The sequence below is a fragment of the Pteropus medius genome, unplaced genomic scaffold (genome assembly GCF_902729225.1).
Source record: "Pteropus medius unplaced genomic scaffold, Ma_sr-lr_union100, whole genome shotgun sequence".
In the NCBI taxonomy this organism is placed as follows: Eukaryota; Metazoa; Chordata; class Mammalia; order Chiroptera; family Pteropodidae; genus Pteropus; species Pteropus medius.
This window is the reverse complement of record NW_024346150.1, coordinates 1,148,551-1,164,101: the sequence shown is the minus strand read 5'-3', so window position 1 is coordinate 1,164,101 and position 15,551 is coordinate 1,148,551. Positions and strand designations below refer to the sequence as shown.

At 32.6% G+C, this 15,551-nt stretch overlaps 1 protein-coding gene and 2 pseudogenes across 3 annotated transcripts in view; 1 reads left to right on the top strand and 2 right to left on the bottom strand.

The window, feature by feature from the left end:
- UBAP1 (ubiquitin associated protein 1) overlaps positions 1-15,551 on the top strand; it is a 58,670-nt gene that overhangs the window by 14,645 nt on the left and 28,474 nt on the right. The gene's annotated exons all lie outside the window — the stretch shown is intronic.
- Positions 8-126, bottom strand: LOC120613056 (uncharacterized; annotated as a pseudogene).
- Positions 4,428-4,545, bottom strand: LOC120613050 (uncharacterized; annotated as a pseudogene).

Genomic DNA, 15,551 nt, shown 5'->3' with positions numbered 1-15,551 from the left:
TTTTTTACTACTACAGCACCTGGTCTTCCTAGGTGGTCTCCCATCCAAGTACTAACCAGGCCCAATCCTGCTTAGCTTCTGAGATCAGACAGGATTGGGCTTGTTCAGGGTAGCATGGCCGTAGACTGAAATTGTATTTTTAAACTTTAACAGAAGGTTATCTCTTTGATTGTCAGGGACTGATATGTTAATATAAAAATGAATGTTTTTTTTTATTATAGGTGATGGTCTTTTGGTAGCCACTTTCTTTTTTCTTTAAAGTACAAGAACTCCTGTTAAAATAAGATTAAGATTTAGGAAGACAAGGAGGTGCCAGTATACACTGGTAATAACTATTGCTTGCATTGTCTTATTAATCCTTGTAATAACTCCCTGTAGATTCACTTGATAATGGTGTTTAATTTCTTGTATTGTTAATCTTCATTTTTATTGATAAGTGGAATATATTGAGTTTCGTTATCAGAGAGGTAAATTATAGCCTGTTATGATAGGTATCTATCTAAAGCAATTAAGATTAGTCAAAAGACCTACTGTGGGCTTTTTGTGTACCTTCTTTTATTAAAAATCCTTTCATATTAAGATTTCGCAGTTGTAAAATATAGAAGGAAGATTCTTTTATGTATGTATTGTTTGTACCTTCACCTTTAGAAGTAGAGCTCTTATTAGAAGGGCTGTTAATCTTATTGATCGCTACATGTAATAATCTGAAGGAAAATCTATTAGTTGGTAATACTTAGAGGAAGAGGGGTGCCTTTGATGATTTTTTGTTTCCTGAACTTTAAAAACGCAGGTATCTTTTCTATGACATTTCCTATCCTAACTTTCCATTTTCTAAAATGCTCGTCTTTTATGCTTTTTCTGTGTTTAAATGCAAGTTGGAAATTAGCCTTTGAACAGAGGGAGTAAACCCTTTCATATTAATTGTGCTTATAGATATATTTGGATTTATTCTTTATTTATGTTTTCTGTTTATTTTTTTTATTTTTATTTTTAAATCTCTTTTGATTGAATTTTTCTTATTTGACTTTGCTCTAGTTACTTGAAAGTTGTTCATCCTATTCCTTTTTTTCTGTTGGTTACCCCTAAATTTTTTATGCTTGGGTTTTCATACATAAACTCTGTCTGTGGTATATATGTGTTCTCTGGTATCTGTATCCTCCTTTCTGTACAATAGGACAAGTTTATTTTACTTCTCTCTCTCCCAACCTCCTATTTTCAGGCCATCTAGGATTTTAAGTTCTAGGCAGTAAGTTCTAGATCACTTACTTTTATGTCATATATTAACAGTTACTTTGGACTAGAAATATTTTACTGATTTCGTTGCCTGCTGCTTTTTCTTATGTATTTTGTTTCCTCCACTGTAGCTTCTGAGATCAGTTTAAGTTTATGCTTTGCTAAACTTTACCTTTGAATTATTCTTTCAAAGAGGATTAAATAGATAGTGAATTTACAGTCTCTGGATGTTGAAATATCTTCATTTTGCTCCCTCATTTATGTATTAGGATTCTAATTTTACAACTGTTCTTCCTTAGATTTTTGAAGATAATTGCTCTATTGTTTTATAGCATCTGTTGTTGATAATAAGAGTTTTTGAAGCCAGTTTTATTCTCTTTCCTTCGTAGATAACCATTCTCTGGAAGCTATTTGTTATTCATGTTTTTAAAAATCTGATGATGTAAATTTTCATGATGTGTCTAGATTTCAGTTTTTACCAGTGCATTCTGCTTGTAGGTCGGCTCTTTCAATTTCAAGACTGTGTTATCTATCTATTCAGCTCTTAGAGGTTTCATTTCTTCCATTCTCTCAGTTCTCTCTTGAAACTCCTGTTAGACAAATTTGGGAACTGCTTGAAACTATCAATCCTAAGCTTGAAACGCTTTCACCATGCAACTTGTTTTCACCTTCTGTTTTTAGGGTTGATTTTTAAAAATAGCTTTATTAAAATATATTTCACATATAAAATTAACTCATTGAAAGTGTGTAGTTCAGTGGTTTTTAGTTATTTTCACACAGTGGTGAAACTACCACCACATCCTATTGAAAATGTTTTTCAGTACCCCAGAAAGAAACCCATGCCCTTTAGCATTTATTTCTCAGTCCCTAGCAACCACTGGTTTACTTTCTGTCTCTGGATTTACCTATTCTAGACGTATCATGAAATGGAAAACATATAATATGTAGTCTTTGTCAGTGGTTCCTTCTATTTAGCATAATGTTTTCTAGATTGAACCATGCCATTGTTTTTTTTTGCCAAATAGTATTTCATTGTATGGATATACCATATTTTATTTATCCATTTGTCAGTTGATGGACATTTGGGTTATTTTTACTTTGTGTATAAATTTTTGTGTGGATATATGTATTCATTTCTCTTGAATATCTTTTTCGGTTACTTCTTGCAGATTATATTTAACAATTTAAATTTCTAACAGTCTAGTTTGAACTGAAACTGGCTTTAACTTCAATATGATACAAAGACTGTTTCATCGTACCCTTTTTTAATGTCACAAATTGCAGCTCTATATATAACATGGATAACCCTGGAAAGGCATTCTGCTAAGTGAAATAAGCCAGACAGAGAGAAAGACAATAACAGATTTATAATAATTTTTACGCATTTGTGTCTTTTAAATCCTGCAGTAAATAAAAAGTGGAGTCTTAAACCAGAAACACAGTACAATCATGTGATGTATAACAATATTTTGGTCAACTACAGACCACAACATATATAGCAGGGTCCCATTAGATTATAAAGGAACTGAAAAATTCCTGTTGTCTAGTTACTTTGTAGCTATTGTAATGTCAAAACATATTGCTCATGTGTTTATGATCCTGATGGAAACAAACCTGCTGCTGCAGTCAGTATAAAAGTATAGCATACATAATTATATATAGTACATAATAATCGATAATGATGAATGACTATGTTATTGGTTTATGTATTTACTATACTGTTTATTGTAAATTTAGAATATACTCTTTCTACTTATTAAAAAAAGTTTGCCATTAAACAGTATGTTGAATTATGCTGGCAGTAGCCTCATACATTTCATGTTTCCTGTGTCTCTTGATTGCACCATTTCTCTTGTGTTTGATTTAATCTTGTATTGTTTTTATGAATTTAGTATAACAAGTATACAGTATTTATAAAGTCTACAGTAGTGTACAGTAATGTCCTAGGCCTTCCCATTCACTCACCCAGCATAACTTCCAGTCCCACAAGCTCCAGTCATGGTAAGTGAACCATTTTGTATATTTTATACTGTATTTTTACTGTACATTTTATTTTTAGATATACAGATACCATTATGTTACAGTTGCCTGTGATATTCATTACAGTAACATGATATACAGTTTGTAGCCTAGGCTATACTTATAGCCTAGGTGTGTATGTGTGTAATAGGTTATACCATTTAGGTTTGTGTAACTACACTCTATGGTGATCACACAATGACGAAATTGCCTAATGATGCTTTTCTTGGAATGTGTCCCCATCATTAACTGGCACATGACTGTACTGGCTTCTATATTTGCCTATTTCCCTGTACCAGAGATCTTTATTTTTTCCTATGGTTTTCAATTATTGTCTAGAATCCTGCAATTTCAGCGTGAAGTACTCCTTTTAGCATTTCTTGTAGGGCAGGTGTGGTGGCAACAAACTCCCTCAGCTGGTATTTATCTGGGAATGTCTTAATTTCTCCCTCACTTTTGAAGGACATTTTTTACCAGATAGAGAATTCTTGGTTGACAGTTTTTTCTTTCAGTACTTTAAATGTCTCATCTACCGTCTTTTGATCTTCATGGTTTCTAATTATAAATTGCTCGTTAATCTTATTGATGATCCCTAGTACATGATGAGTCTCTTCTTCATCTTTTAAAGATTCTTTGTCTTTTTCAGCAGTTTGATTATAATGTGTCCTGGTTTGAACCAAGAAACATTATGCTGAGTTGATTGTTCTTGGAGGTCATTGAGCTGCTTGATTTTGTAGAGTTATGTCTTTTCATTGAATCTGGGAAGTTTTGGCCATTATTTCTTAAAATAGTCTTTGTGCCCTTTCTTCTTTAGGGACTTATGAAATGTGTATGCTGACATGCTTAATCGTGTCCTGCAGGCCCTTTAGGTTGTTTGCTTTTCTTCTTTTTTATTTCTCTTCAGACTCAGTAATTTTATTTGTTCCATTTTCAAGTTCATCGATTCTTTTGCCTGCTCAAATCTGCTGTTATACCCCTCTTGTGAATTTTTTGTTTCGGTTATTGTACTTTTCAGCTGCAGAATGAAAGCACCAGAAGTATAGAAAGTAGAAAGTGAAAGCCTTCTTTTTGCCTTCTTCCAGAACTAATCACTATTCACAGTTTGCTATGAATCCTTCCTGATTTGGGGGGTATATGCAAACAACCATATAAATGTATGTGTATTTTTTTTTTAATGCCTACAGCACCTGATATTCCTAGATGGTCTCCCATCCAAGTACTAACCAGGCTGACCCTGCTTAGCTTCCGAGATCAGACGAGATTGGGCATGTTCAGAGTGGCATGGCTGTAGACTGTGTGTGTTTTTTAAAGCTTTTTGTTTTGATATAATTTCAGACTTACCAGAAAGTTTACAGTAATAGTACAAAGAATTCTTGTATATCCATATTCCCTAAACGTTGCATGTTTTTGTTATCTTTCTCTGTTGGTCTTCTCTGTATTTACATGTACGTATTTTTTTCCGAACTGCTTGAAAGTAAGTTGCATACATGATACCCTCTTACCCCTTTACAGTATATGCTTTCTGAAAACAAGGACATTTTCTTACATAACCCCAATACTAATGATCAAAATCAGTAAATTATTATTGAATCAACAGTTGTCAAAATAATATCCTTAGAGCAAAAGGACACCCTGGTTCATGCATTATAATCAGTTGTCTATAGTGTTCTTTAATCTGAAAGTTTCTTTGTCTTTGTCTCATGACTTTGACATGTTTGAAAGTACAGGACATTATTTTGTAGAACTGCAAGATGGTTTATTTGATACTTCCTCATGATTAGATTCTGGTTGTTTGCTACTTCTTCATGATAGATTCATTTTTGGCAGGAATACCACAGAATTGATGTTATGTTCTGAGTGCATCATATGTGGAGGCATGTGATGTCAATATATCCTATTATTGGTGGTGTTAATTTTGGTCATTCAGTTAAGGTGGTGTCTGCCAAGGTAAAGTTACTATGTCTTCCATTGTAATTAATCAATATATTGTGGGGAGATAATTTGAGACTATGTAAATACCTCATGGAACTTTCATCCACTTTGTGTTAGCATCTAATGATAATGATTTTTCAAATTATTAACATGATGGTTGCCACTTATGAGTTAGCTTTGTATGAACAGTTTTAGAAAATTAAAACGTGATTATTCTTCAGCCTCTTTCATTTTGCGCTACAGCAGTAACATCTTTTGTAGGTTTTTTTTGTTTTTGTTTTTTTTTTAGAATTCCAAAGTTGTAAATGTAGATCCAGCTGTAACAGCTATCAATTTTATTTCATGTACATGCCATCGTCCTAGTTATTTTGGAGCAAACCTCAATCATACCATTTCATTTCATTTGTGAGTAGATTTTTGTATATCTCTGAAAGATAAGAATTATAAAAACTATAATACCATTAATCTACATAGAAATGAACTTATTTACAAATTTTATCAAATATCCAGTTAGTGTTCATCCTGTCCCAATTGTTTCATCTTTTTTCTCCAATTTATTTGAATTGGGATCCAAACAAGATCTGTATATTGCAATTGCTTGAGATATATCTCTTTTTTAATCAATAGATTCCTTTTCATTTTTTTTTTTTGAAATTTTGTGTGGAAGGTAGCTATCATTTTTTCTGAAAAGTTTTTCACAGCTATTTAATTTACTGCTATTTTAATTAGAATTTGGATGTGTATATATTTAAATACAGTAGTTCTCCCTTATCCACGGTTTTCCTTTCCATGGTTTCAGTTACTTGCATTTAACTGCTTGGAAAATATTAAATTGAAAATTTCAGAAATTTTAAGTTTTAAATTGCACACCATTCTGAGTGGTGTCATGAAATCTCACACCATTCCCCTCCATCCTTGACCAAGACGTGAGTTATCCCTTTGTCCAGTGTATCCATGCTATATGCACTACCCATCTGTTAGTCACTTAGTCGCTGTCTTGGTTATCAGATCGACTGTTACAGTATTGTAGTGTTTGTATTCAGGTATTCATTTTATTTAATAAAAGCCCCAAAGCACAAGAGTAGTGCTACTGGCAATTCCGATATGCCAAAGAGAAGTAGTAAAGTGCTTCCTGTAAGTTAAAAGGTGAAAGTTCTTGACTTAATAAGGAAAAATTTTTAAATTGTGTGCTGAGGTTGCTAAGATCTATGGTTAGAATGGATCTTACTTATATCAGTGAAATTGTGAAGAAGGAAAAAAGAAATTTGTGATGGTTTTGCTGTCATACCTCAGTGTAAAAGTTATAGCCACAGGGCATAATATAGTACTCAGTTAAGATGGAAAAGGCATTGAATTTGTGGGTTGAAAACATGAACCAAAAACTTGTTTTGATTGACAGCAATACATTGTACCAGAAAATGTTGAGCTTATATGAAGAAGACTAAACCAAGGGATCCCCTTAAAATGAGTGACACCAAGCCATTTACTGCAGGTAGGGATGATTACATAAATTCAGGAATAGGTTTGGCCTGAAAAATAAAAAATTACTGGAGAGAGACCACTTTCACAAAATTTTTATTACAGTATATTTTTAATTTTTCTATTTTATTATTAATTATTGTTGTTAGTGTCTTACTGTGCCTTAAAAGTTAAACTTTAACATAAGTATGTATGTCCAGGAAAAAACATAGTATATATATTTGGTTGGTACTATTTATATTTTCAGGCATCCACTGGGAGTCTTGGAACGCATCCCCCTGTGGGAGACAGGGAGTACTGTATACACATGTATAAATATATATGATTTTGTTTCTTATTTTCCTTTTTTTATGCTATCTTTGTCAAGTTTTGATATCAGTATTATGCTGTTCTCATATAATTACTACAAATTTGGCAGCATTTATTCAGCAGGTACTTAGCAGTACTTACAGACACTATGCTTGCTGCACTGGTGAATGAAACAAGTGGTTCTTGTCTTCATAGTACTTAAAGCCTAGTGGGGAAGATAGGCAATAAAAAAATCCGATATGTAACTGCAAACTGAAAAGCTGTGTTTGTTTCCATATTATGGGTGAAATAGTTTAAATAAAATAGGAATAATCTGTTTCTTATCAATTTGATAGAACTTTAAAGGTATTTATTCTGGTGTTTATTTTAACATTAAAGTATTTTATTTGCTGTGAAATTAACAACTCTTACCTTCTCCCCTAAACTCTTTGATATTCTGTGAAGTTGTGCCATCATTATATTGTTTATTCCCTTGGGGTTATGAGTTCTCAAGTTTGATGGCTCTGTTACTTCTTTGTTTCTATGGGGAAAATTATTCAGAATTCATATGACGGTAACAGTCAGAATGGTATAATTCACCGACTATGAAGACCGCTGGAAGCACGGAAAATTTATGTTTGTGATTACTTCTCTTAGATTAATAGCCTCTAGTTAGGTTCTTTGTAGTTTATATTAACCAATTATATTATATTGGCTACTTATAGAGTGAAATAGTGTTATCAGTGTCAAATAGTAAGCATTTTCTTAAACAAGGTGTGGCTGTTATATACTTACTGAGTCATAGACTCAACAAGTGATTACATGTGTTTATGTGCCCTCATAACTAGGAATATGAAGTCTTGTAATATTTCTTATATGTATAAGGCTATAAAAACCATCGAGGTCCATATTTATAAAAGAATATATCAAGATCCCTAATTCTGAAAGGGTTGTCAGAGACCATTTACTCTTTCTCTTTTCTTACAGAAGAAGTCCTGAATGTTTTTTCTTTTTCCTTTCTTTCATAAGTTTTGACTGCTCCAAACCATTCCAAAGTGATGGAAGCAGTGAGACTAGAACCCAAATATTTAACTGTCCATAGGGCTCTTTTCTCCCTTATATTGTGGCATGAATTGGTGATGTGCTTTTTGAAAGAGTTGGAGAGGAGATGACGTTTTTGGTTTAGTATCTTTTTGAAGTTATTTTTCCCCAGTCAATGTTTATTCACAATTTAAAAAGCTAAATTGATTTGAGGCTGTATATCTTCTTGGGACATTGTACTCTTACTTACTAAACTCTTAAATCACATTGAAAAAAAACATGTTAAATGAATTTTAATGAATTGATTAATATACTGACTGGAAATTTCTAATTGGCTTATGCTTTATGTCATGACTCCTCTATTTTAACTTAACTAGTCAATACTTTTCTGTTCTTACGTTATGTTTGTCTCACTGGCCTTATGATTTCAGACTAGTTACTGGTGACTACAAGAAACTCTTTTTCACTTTAAGGGCATTATTTTGTTTAGTTGTATTTCCAAATTACTTACTAGTTAGCATTATAGAACTATATTTTCAGAAGGTTACAGGGGAGAGGTCAAGAAGATATGAAAAGGCCACCCCTGCTAAAGATTGGATAATTGCTGGATGCTTAGAAGATTAAGAGCAGCCCAGAGTTGACAAAAATATTTGGATTTTTCTTGACCCATTTTGGAACTAGGTAGAGTTTATAACTGCAATTCTTATGAAATCAGATTGGGTCCGTAATTTGCCTTGATAATACCATGTTCTCTTTTTATGTACTACTTGTCACTTTTTAAATTTTAGCGAGTTTATATTCAGTTGTAACCAGTTTTTATTGAACTGTGAAATAAGCTTTGTATTGAGTCACTAGTTGCTTTTCTTATAGCCTTAAGTATACCATATGATTAATAACTTAATACAATCTCATTTGCAAGAGTAGTTTTACGTATACATTACAGCAATTTGACTTGAAAAATAACTTATTTTCTAAGTTTTTCATAAGGCAAGTATTTTGTTGGATTTTAAGTCTCAAAAATTTGTTATGTTTGCCTATTAACTTTCTGTGTAGAGTGAAAATAGGATTAATACACTTGAGCAGTTGCATAATGTTACTATACATTTGATCCTTCTGGAATTTATTTTGGTATGGAGAGCGGGTGAGCATTCAGCTTTTTTCTAGATAACTACCCAGTTGTGCTATCACTTTACAGATTTTAAATGCAGCCTTATTATATATTAAATTCGAGTATTTTTAGGGCTTTCTACTCTGTTCCATTGATATGTATGTTTATGTATACCAGTGCAACACAACTTTAAGTGCTATATCTTATAATAAATATTTTGATATTTAATAGGGTAGTCTACTCTATTTTTATTTTCTTTGAAGTTTTCTTGGTTGTTCTTGCTTGTTATTTCCATATGAACTTTAGACTCAGCTTACTTAATGAAAAAAAACCAAAAACAAAATACTCTAGTTTTCATTTGCATCATGTCAAATTTAGCTGTTTAGGGAGAATTGATCTTAATGATGTGTGTCATATCCAAGATTATCATATGATTTTCCAACTATATAAGTCTTCTTTTTTGTCTTTCACTAGATCTTTAGTTTTCTTCCTTTACATCTTAAGTTTATTTCTACTTCTTACCTCTTGTGATATAATGCATATTTCCATTATATTCTTATCTGATCATTGTGTATATGAAGGCTGTATGTTTCAGAATATTAATTTTGTACCCAGAAACTTTATTGTATTTTTTTTTAATATGTAATAGCTTTGTAGTTTTTTTCCCTGGGAAAGTCTCTTTTCTGACTTTTTATACCTTTTACTTTTAGCTAATGTTAAATAACAGTGTTAAGCAATTGTGATAGTAGTGGACATTTGTCTTGGTCCTGTGCTTGGTGGGAATACTGTAGTTTCCCTGTTAGCATTCTCTGGCTTTGGTATTGAGAGAGATTTTTTTTGTTGTTTTTAACTTCATGTTAAGGATGTGGCTAAATGATTTTTCTTAGATCTATTAATATGTGGTGAATTCTATCAACAGATTCTTAATATTGAACTATCCTGTATTCATGGAATAAATCCCACTTGGACATATCCCTGTAATATACTACTAAACTTGGTTTGTGCTTTTTATTTTGAGGATTTTCAATCAGTATTCATACATGAGATTTCTTCTGTAGTGTTCTCTTTTATTCCATCAATATTATGCTTTTTTTACAAAAAAAAAATTAGAAATTGTTCTTATGGTTTGGAACCATTAAAATGTCATTGGAGTTAGATTTCTTTGGGGTGGCAAGAGCTCATTAATAACATTTTCTCTTTCCTCTGTGGTTATAGGTCTGATTAAGATTTCTGTCTCATTTATGGTCAGTTTTGATAATTAATGGTTTCCAAGAAGATTATCCATTTTATCTAGGTTCTCAAATATATTTGTAAAGAGGCGAACAAAGAAATATTTTAGTATTATTTTAATATCCTCTATTTGTATACTAATTCTGTCCTCCTTTTATTTAGTTAGCTAGATGGTTTACCTATTTACTAAAGAACCAGTTCTTGGCTTTATTTATTATTTGATCTACTTTTCTGATTTTTAATTGATTATTTTCTGCTTATATATTTACTGTGGTTATTTATATCCTAAGTCCTTGTGCTGTGAATTTTTCTGAGTGCTACTTTAACTGCATGTTGTAGGTTTTCAAATACATTATTTTCACTGTCACTGTCTTCTGCAATTTTATTTTTGGTCCCCTCTTGGATCCATGAGTTCTGTAACAGACAGTTTAGAAAATCAGGCAGTATAGGACTTTGTTTTCTGATGTAATGTCTTTCTGTTTGCATTTCTACTATTGGCTGTGCTACTTCTCCTTTTGGAAATTTAAAAAGGCATATTATGTTTTTAGGGTGCTTTAGACATAATATAAGTTAGGTCTATTTCATTTATGTATTTCTACTTAGTTGCTCTGTTTCCTATGGTTTTTACTTTATGAGTGGTGATGTTATGTTATTTGGAGGCAATTTGTAATGTTAGCTCTTCAACATGGACTGCGTCCTTTATTAAATCTCCATGAAGTCTGTAACCTGGAACTATTTGAGTGTCTCCAGGTAATTTTACTCATCTAGAAATCACTGGTATAGTCTTTTTTTATTCTTTTTTTCCTCTCTCTGAGATTGTAATTTTTCATTAGTTATATACTATATTGTTTCTATCTGGGTTTTACCCACCTCTGTTGCTCACTAGATTTTCCCCCTCTAGTTAAAAAGTATGTTTATGTGTGCCAGGTGATAGATCTGTGCTTAATATAGAAAACCTGGAAAGCAAATAGCACAAAAGGAAAAAACCAAAAGCCCCCTCCCCGCCGCGCTGTAAACACATCACCCAAGTATTACTACCATTATAAGGCTGTCTTAACCTTATTTGTTTCCATACCTACATAGACATTTTCCCCTCTTTTCCAAAGTGGTATGGCCCATTAGATCTTGTTTCTTCAGGTTAGTGACTCAAATTTAGATTTTCATTTTTAGCTTTCCATACGATAGAGATGCTCAGGAAAAATCTGACTGAACAAACAGTATTCTAGTTGAATTGAAAGAAGAATTAATGCATAAAAAAAAACTTACTGGGGCTATTGAAATACTCTGCAGTATGAATCAGTGCACTGCTGACCTCTGTTGTTGGCCTTCCATCTTCAGCCAAATATGCTGACATGCAGCAGCCAGTAATGAGGGGACTTAGTTTTGCATACACAGAACTGGTGAACACTGATGGATCCTGAAAATAGTGTCTCTGTCTAATTCTCAGACTTGAAGAGACTGAATCTAAGATTTCATAAACTCAATTTAGTGTTTGCACCCACATTCTTCAATCAATAAGATTCTAATATTATGTTCAAATAAAAATCTATATTTTGTGTATAGGTATACCAGTTTACTGGTAGAGTACTTGGAAAAAGATTTACTCTTTTGCAAGTTTTATTCAGTTCACCAACCTTTGTTGAGTTCTTGCTGTGTCTCAAGCAGTATTTTTTTTTTTTTATAGTCAGACTCATTTGAGGTTATTATTTTATACGTGGTATAGGAAAATGATTTCCAGACTTCTGGGTTTCATGGATCATTAAAATAAAAGAAAAGAGGTGGGGGGGTCGGTTGCTGTATGGTTGCCAGTTTTTTTTGCCAACAAAGACGTCTTTAAAAAGTTACTGTGTACAGAAAATGATATCACTTATTCTGAATGCTGAATATTTAATTTGGAAACATGAATAATTTTCCTTTATTTTATTCTGCCATTATAGATTTATATAGAGTCGGCTGATTATTCAGTCTACTACCCTTATTTTACTGATGAAGGAACTGAGGCTCCAAAATGTCTATGAGAACCGAGAGAAAAGAAAACTTTTTCTCATGGATATAATATAGTCTAGTGTTGACATATTAATAGTTACATGTGTGACTTTTGGTACATATATGTTGATATGAGTGCTGGTTGTATGGGTGTTAACTTTGTTTTCAGACTTGAAATTTGATGATTCCCAAAGCCATCTTTTTCTGTAAGTTGGAGAATTTCCTGTATTAATTAGTATCTTGGGAAATTCCTGATTGCAGCTCTTGTAGTAGTGTAAGTGTGATTTTGATAGCTTATTGAGATGGTAAATTGCTATTGTGTATTGGGAAGCTATTTGTAGGGTGTAATTTCATGTAATAGTAATTTAATGACTTTAGGAGAAAGGGAAGAAAGAAAATGGTAACTAACATCAATATAATTGGCCTTGGGCTTTCTCTTCCCCCTATGAAAGAGCCTGGGCCTTGCCTGGATGTTTGTTTTCATTCTCCTGGTCTCCTAGGCCTACCTTCCTTCCTCTATCCTCTTCACTTCTCTTTTTTTATTCCTTACTCCATCTCCTTTGCCTCTCGCACTCTAGCTCCTTCTTTCCCTGCAGTTCTCATCTTGTTACCTATTCCCCCATCTCTTTTTGTTTTTAAATGTCTTTTATTGGTGATTCAAATTTTAAGTTACTAGATTTTCTTCCTGTAGCATTTGAATTAAAGTGGCACTGCACTGGCAAGATAAAAGTGTTGTTGAAGTTCCTAGTTGCTTCAGGGATTTCTACATTTTACTAGTGTAAAAGTTTCTAAGTGAAGAATGTGTGCTATTGTTATTTCTATTTGATACATTTCCTTTAATAGAAGCATTTATTTTAGTGGAAATTTATGCTTGCTTATGAAATCCAAGGTGAGCATTTATAGTTTTTACATTGTGGGCAAATGTGTTTTTTTAGTTTCATGTGCAGTTTTTACATAGTTAAAGTAATTCAGTCTAAGTCGTAAGAACATTTTATTTTAAAAATTAATTTTTAATTCTTTAATGTCACCACATATTTGACCCTTTTTACCCATCTACTTCCCTCCTCCCTCCTCCCCCTTACCCTCTGGTAACCACTAGTCTGTTGTCCATGTCCATGAATCTGTTTGTCCTATTTGTTTGTTGCTTTAGGTTTATATCCCACATATGACATCATGTGGTTTTCAACTTTTTCTTTCTGGCTTATTTCACTTAGCATGATTATCTCGAGGTCCGTCCATGTTGTCACAAATGGCAATATTTCATCTCTTCTTATGGCTGAGTAATACTCCATTGTATATATGCACCACAGCTTCTTTAGCCAGTCATCTATGGTAGGACACTTCGGTTGCTTCCATGACCTGGCCACTGTGAATAATGTTGCTGTGAACATTGGTGTGCAAATATCTTTTCGGATATGAGTTTTCAAGTCTTTGGGGGAAATACTCAGTAGAGGGATTGCTGGATCATGTGGTAGATCCATTCTTAGTTTTTCGAGGACTCTCCATACTGTGTTCCATAGTGGCTGTACCAATTTGCAGTCCCACCAGCTGTGTATGAGGAGGGTTCCTTTTTCTCCGCATCCTCTCCAACACTTGTTATTACTTGTCCTGTTGATTATAGCTATTCTAACAGGTTTAAGATGATATCTCATTGTGATTTTGATTTGGATTTCCCTAATAGCTAGCGATGATGAGCATCTTTTCATGTTTGTTGGCCATTTGTATGACTTTTTTGGAGAAGTGTCTCTTTAGGTCCTCTGCCCATTTTTTGATTGGATCGTTTGTTTTTTGTTGTCATTGAGTCATATGAATTCTTTGTATATCTTGGATATTAGGCCCTTATTGGAGGCATTGCTTGCAAATATATTTTCCTATTCAAATGGTTGTCTCATTACCTTGTTGCTGGTTTCTTTTGCTGTGCAGAAGCCTTTTATTTTGATGTAGTCCCATTTATTTTTTCTTTTGCTCCCCTTGCTTTTGATGTCAAATTCATAAAATCCTCTTTAAGTCCAAGATCCAGGAGTTTAGTTCCTGTGTTTTCCTCTATGTACTCTGTTGTTTCAAGATGTAAAAACATTTTAAAACATACTTATTTCCCATTAATTATATGCTTTTAGTAAACTTTGAATGCTACATGATCCATCTTTTGAACTTTCTATAATTTAATGATTTTACAAAATTGAACATTTAGATTATAGGAAAGTATTATAAAATAAATGCTTACAATTAAGTAAAATATAGGAAGTTTATAAGGAAGCATATGTCATATATATGTGTACATATATAATATATGCACACACATATCTATTGATTTCACTTAGATGTTCCAGCAAAAAAAATGTTGATCCTAAGTAGCTATTAAAATGCCTTTGATCCTTGAAAGACAGTGAAATTTTACTGCATAGCAAATAGAAAAATCTTTAAGTGACCAAATATGGATTTCTCATATTCTTAAAATTTGTGGAAAATATACTAGGACTTGCATTCAGTGAGCTTTAATATTTAAAGGAAACCCCTAGAAAATCTAAATTTTTATCAGCTCTATTGAGGTATAAATTTTAAAGAATTTACATTCTTTTATTTGGTAATACAGGTACTGTATGTTAATTTTCGTTGACTATTTCGTTAATATAAATTTTGCTGTGTTGCAGATAATACCCATGTTTTAACAAGGGGGGGGTTGATTTGCATTTCCCTAACTAATGAATAACAGTGTTGAACATGTCCTGTGCTTCTTGGTCTTTGTATATCTTCTTTGGAAAATTGACTATTAAAATCCTTTTGCCTATTTTCTAATTGGGTTATTTGTCTTCTTATTATTGAGTTATAGAGTTATTTATATATTTTAGATAAAAATCCCTTATCAGATATATGATTTGCAAATATGTTCTCCCATTTCATGAGTTGTCTTTTGGTAGAGCCTTAATAAAAAAGCCATTAAGAATCCATTTAAATTTGGTGGAACTTCTTTAAAACATTCCTGATGTTAGCTTATTTGCAAAATTATTTTCTAAATAAGGGCTCGAGCAGCCTCTCCCAAACCATTTACTTCTCAAAAACAGCTGCTTCTTCAAATAGATGATATCCCACAATATCAATAAATATTAGGGACACGAAGATGAAAACACTCATTTCCTGCACCTGTGTGTGAGCATAATCATTACTGGATTCTTAGATACTGCTTCTTTCCCAGCAGAGATTTAGAAAAATTCATTTCTGGTATGTGCCTATTTGG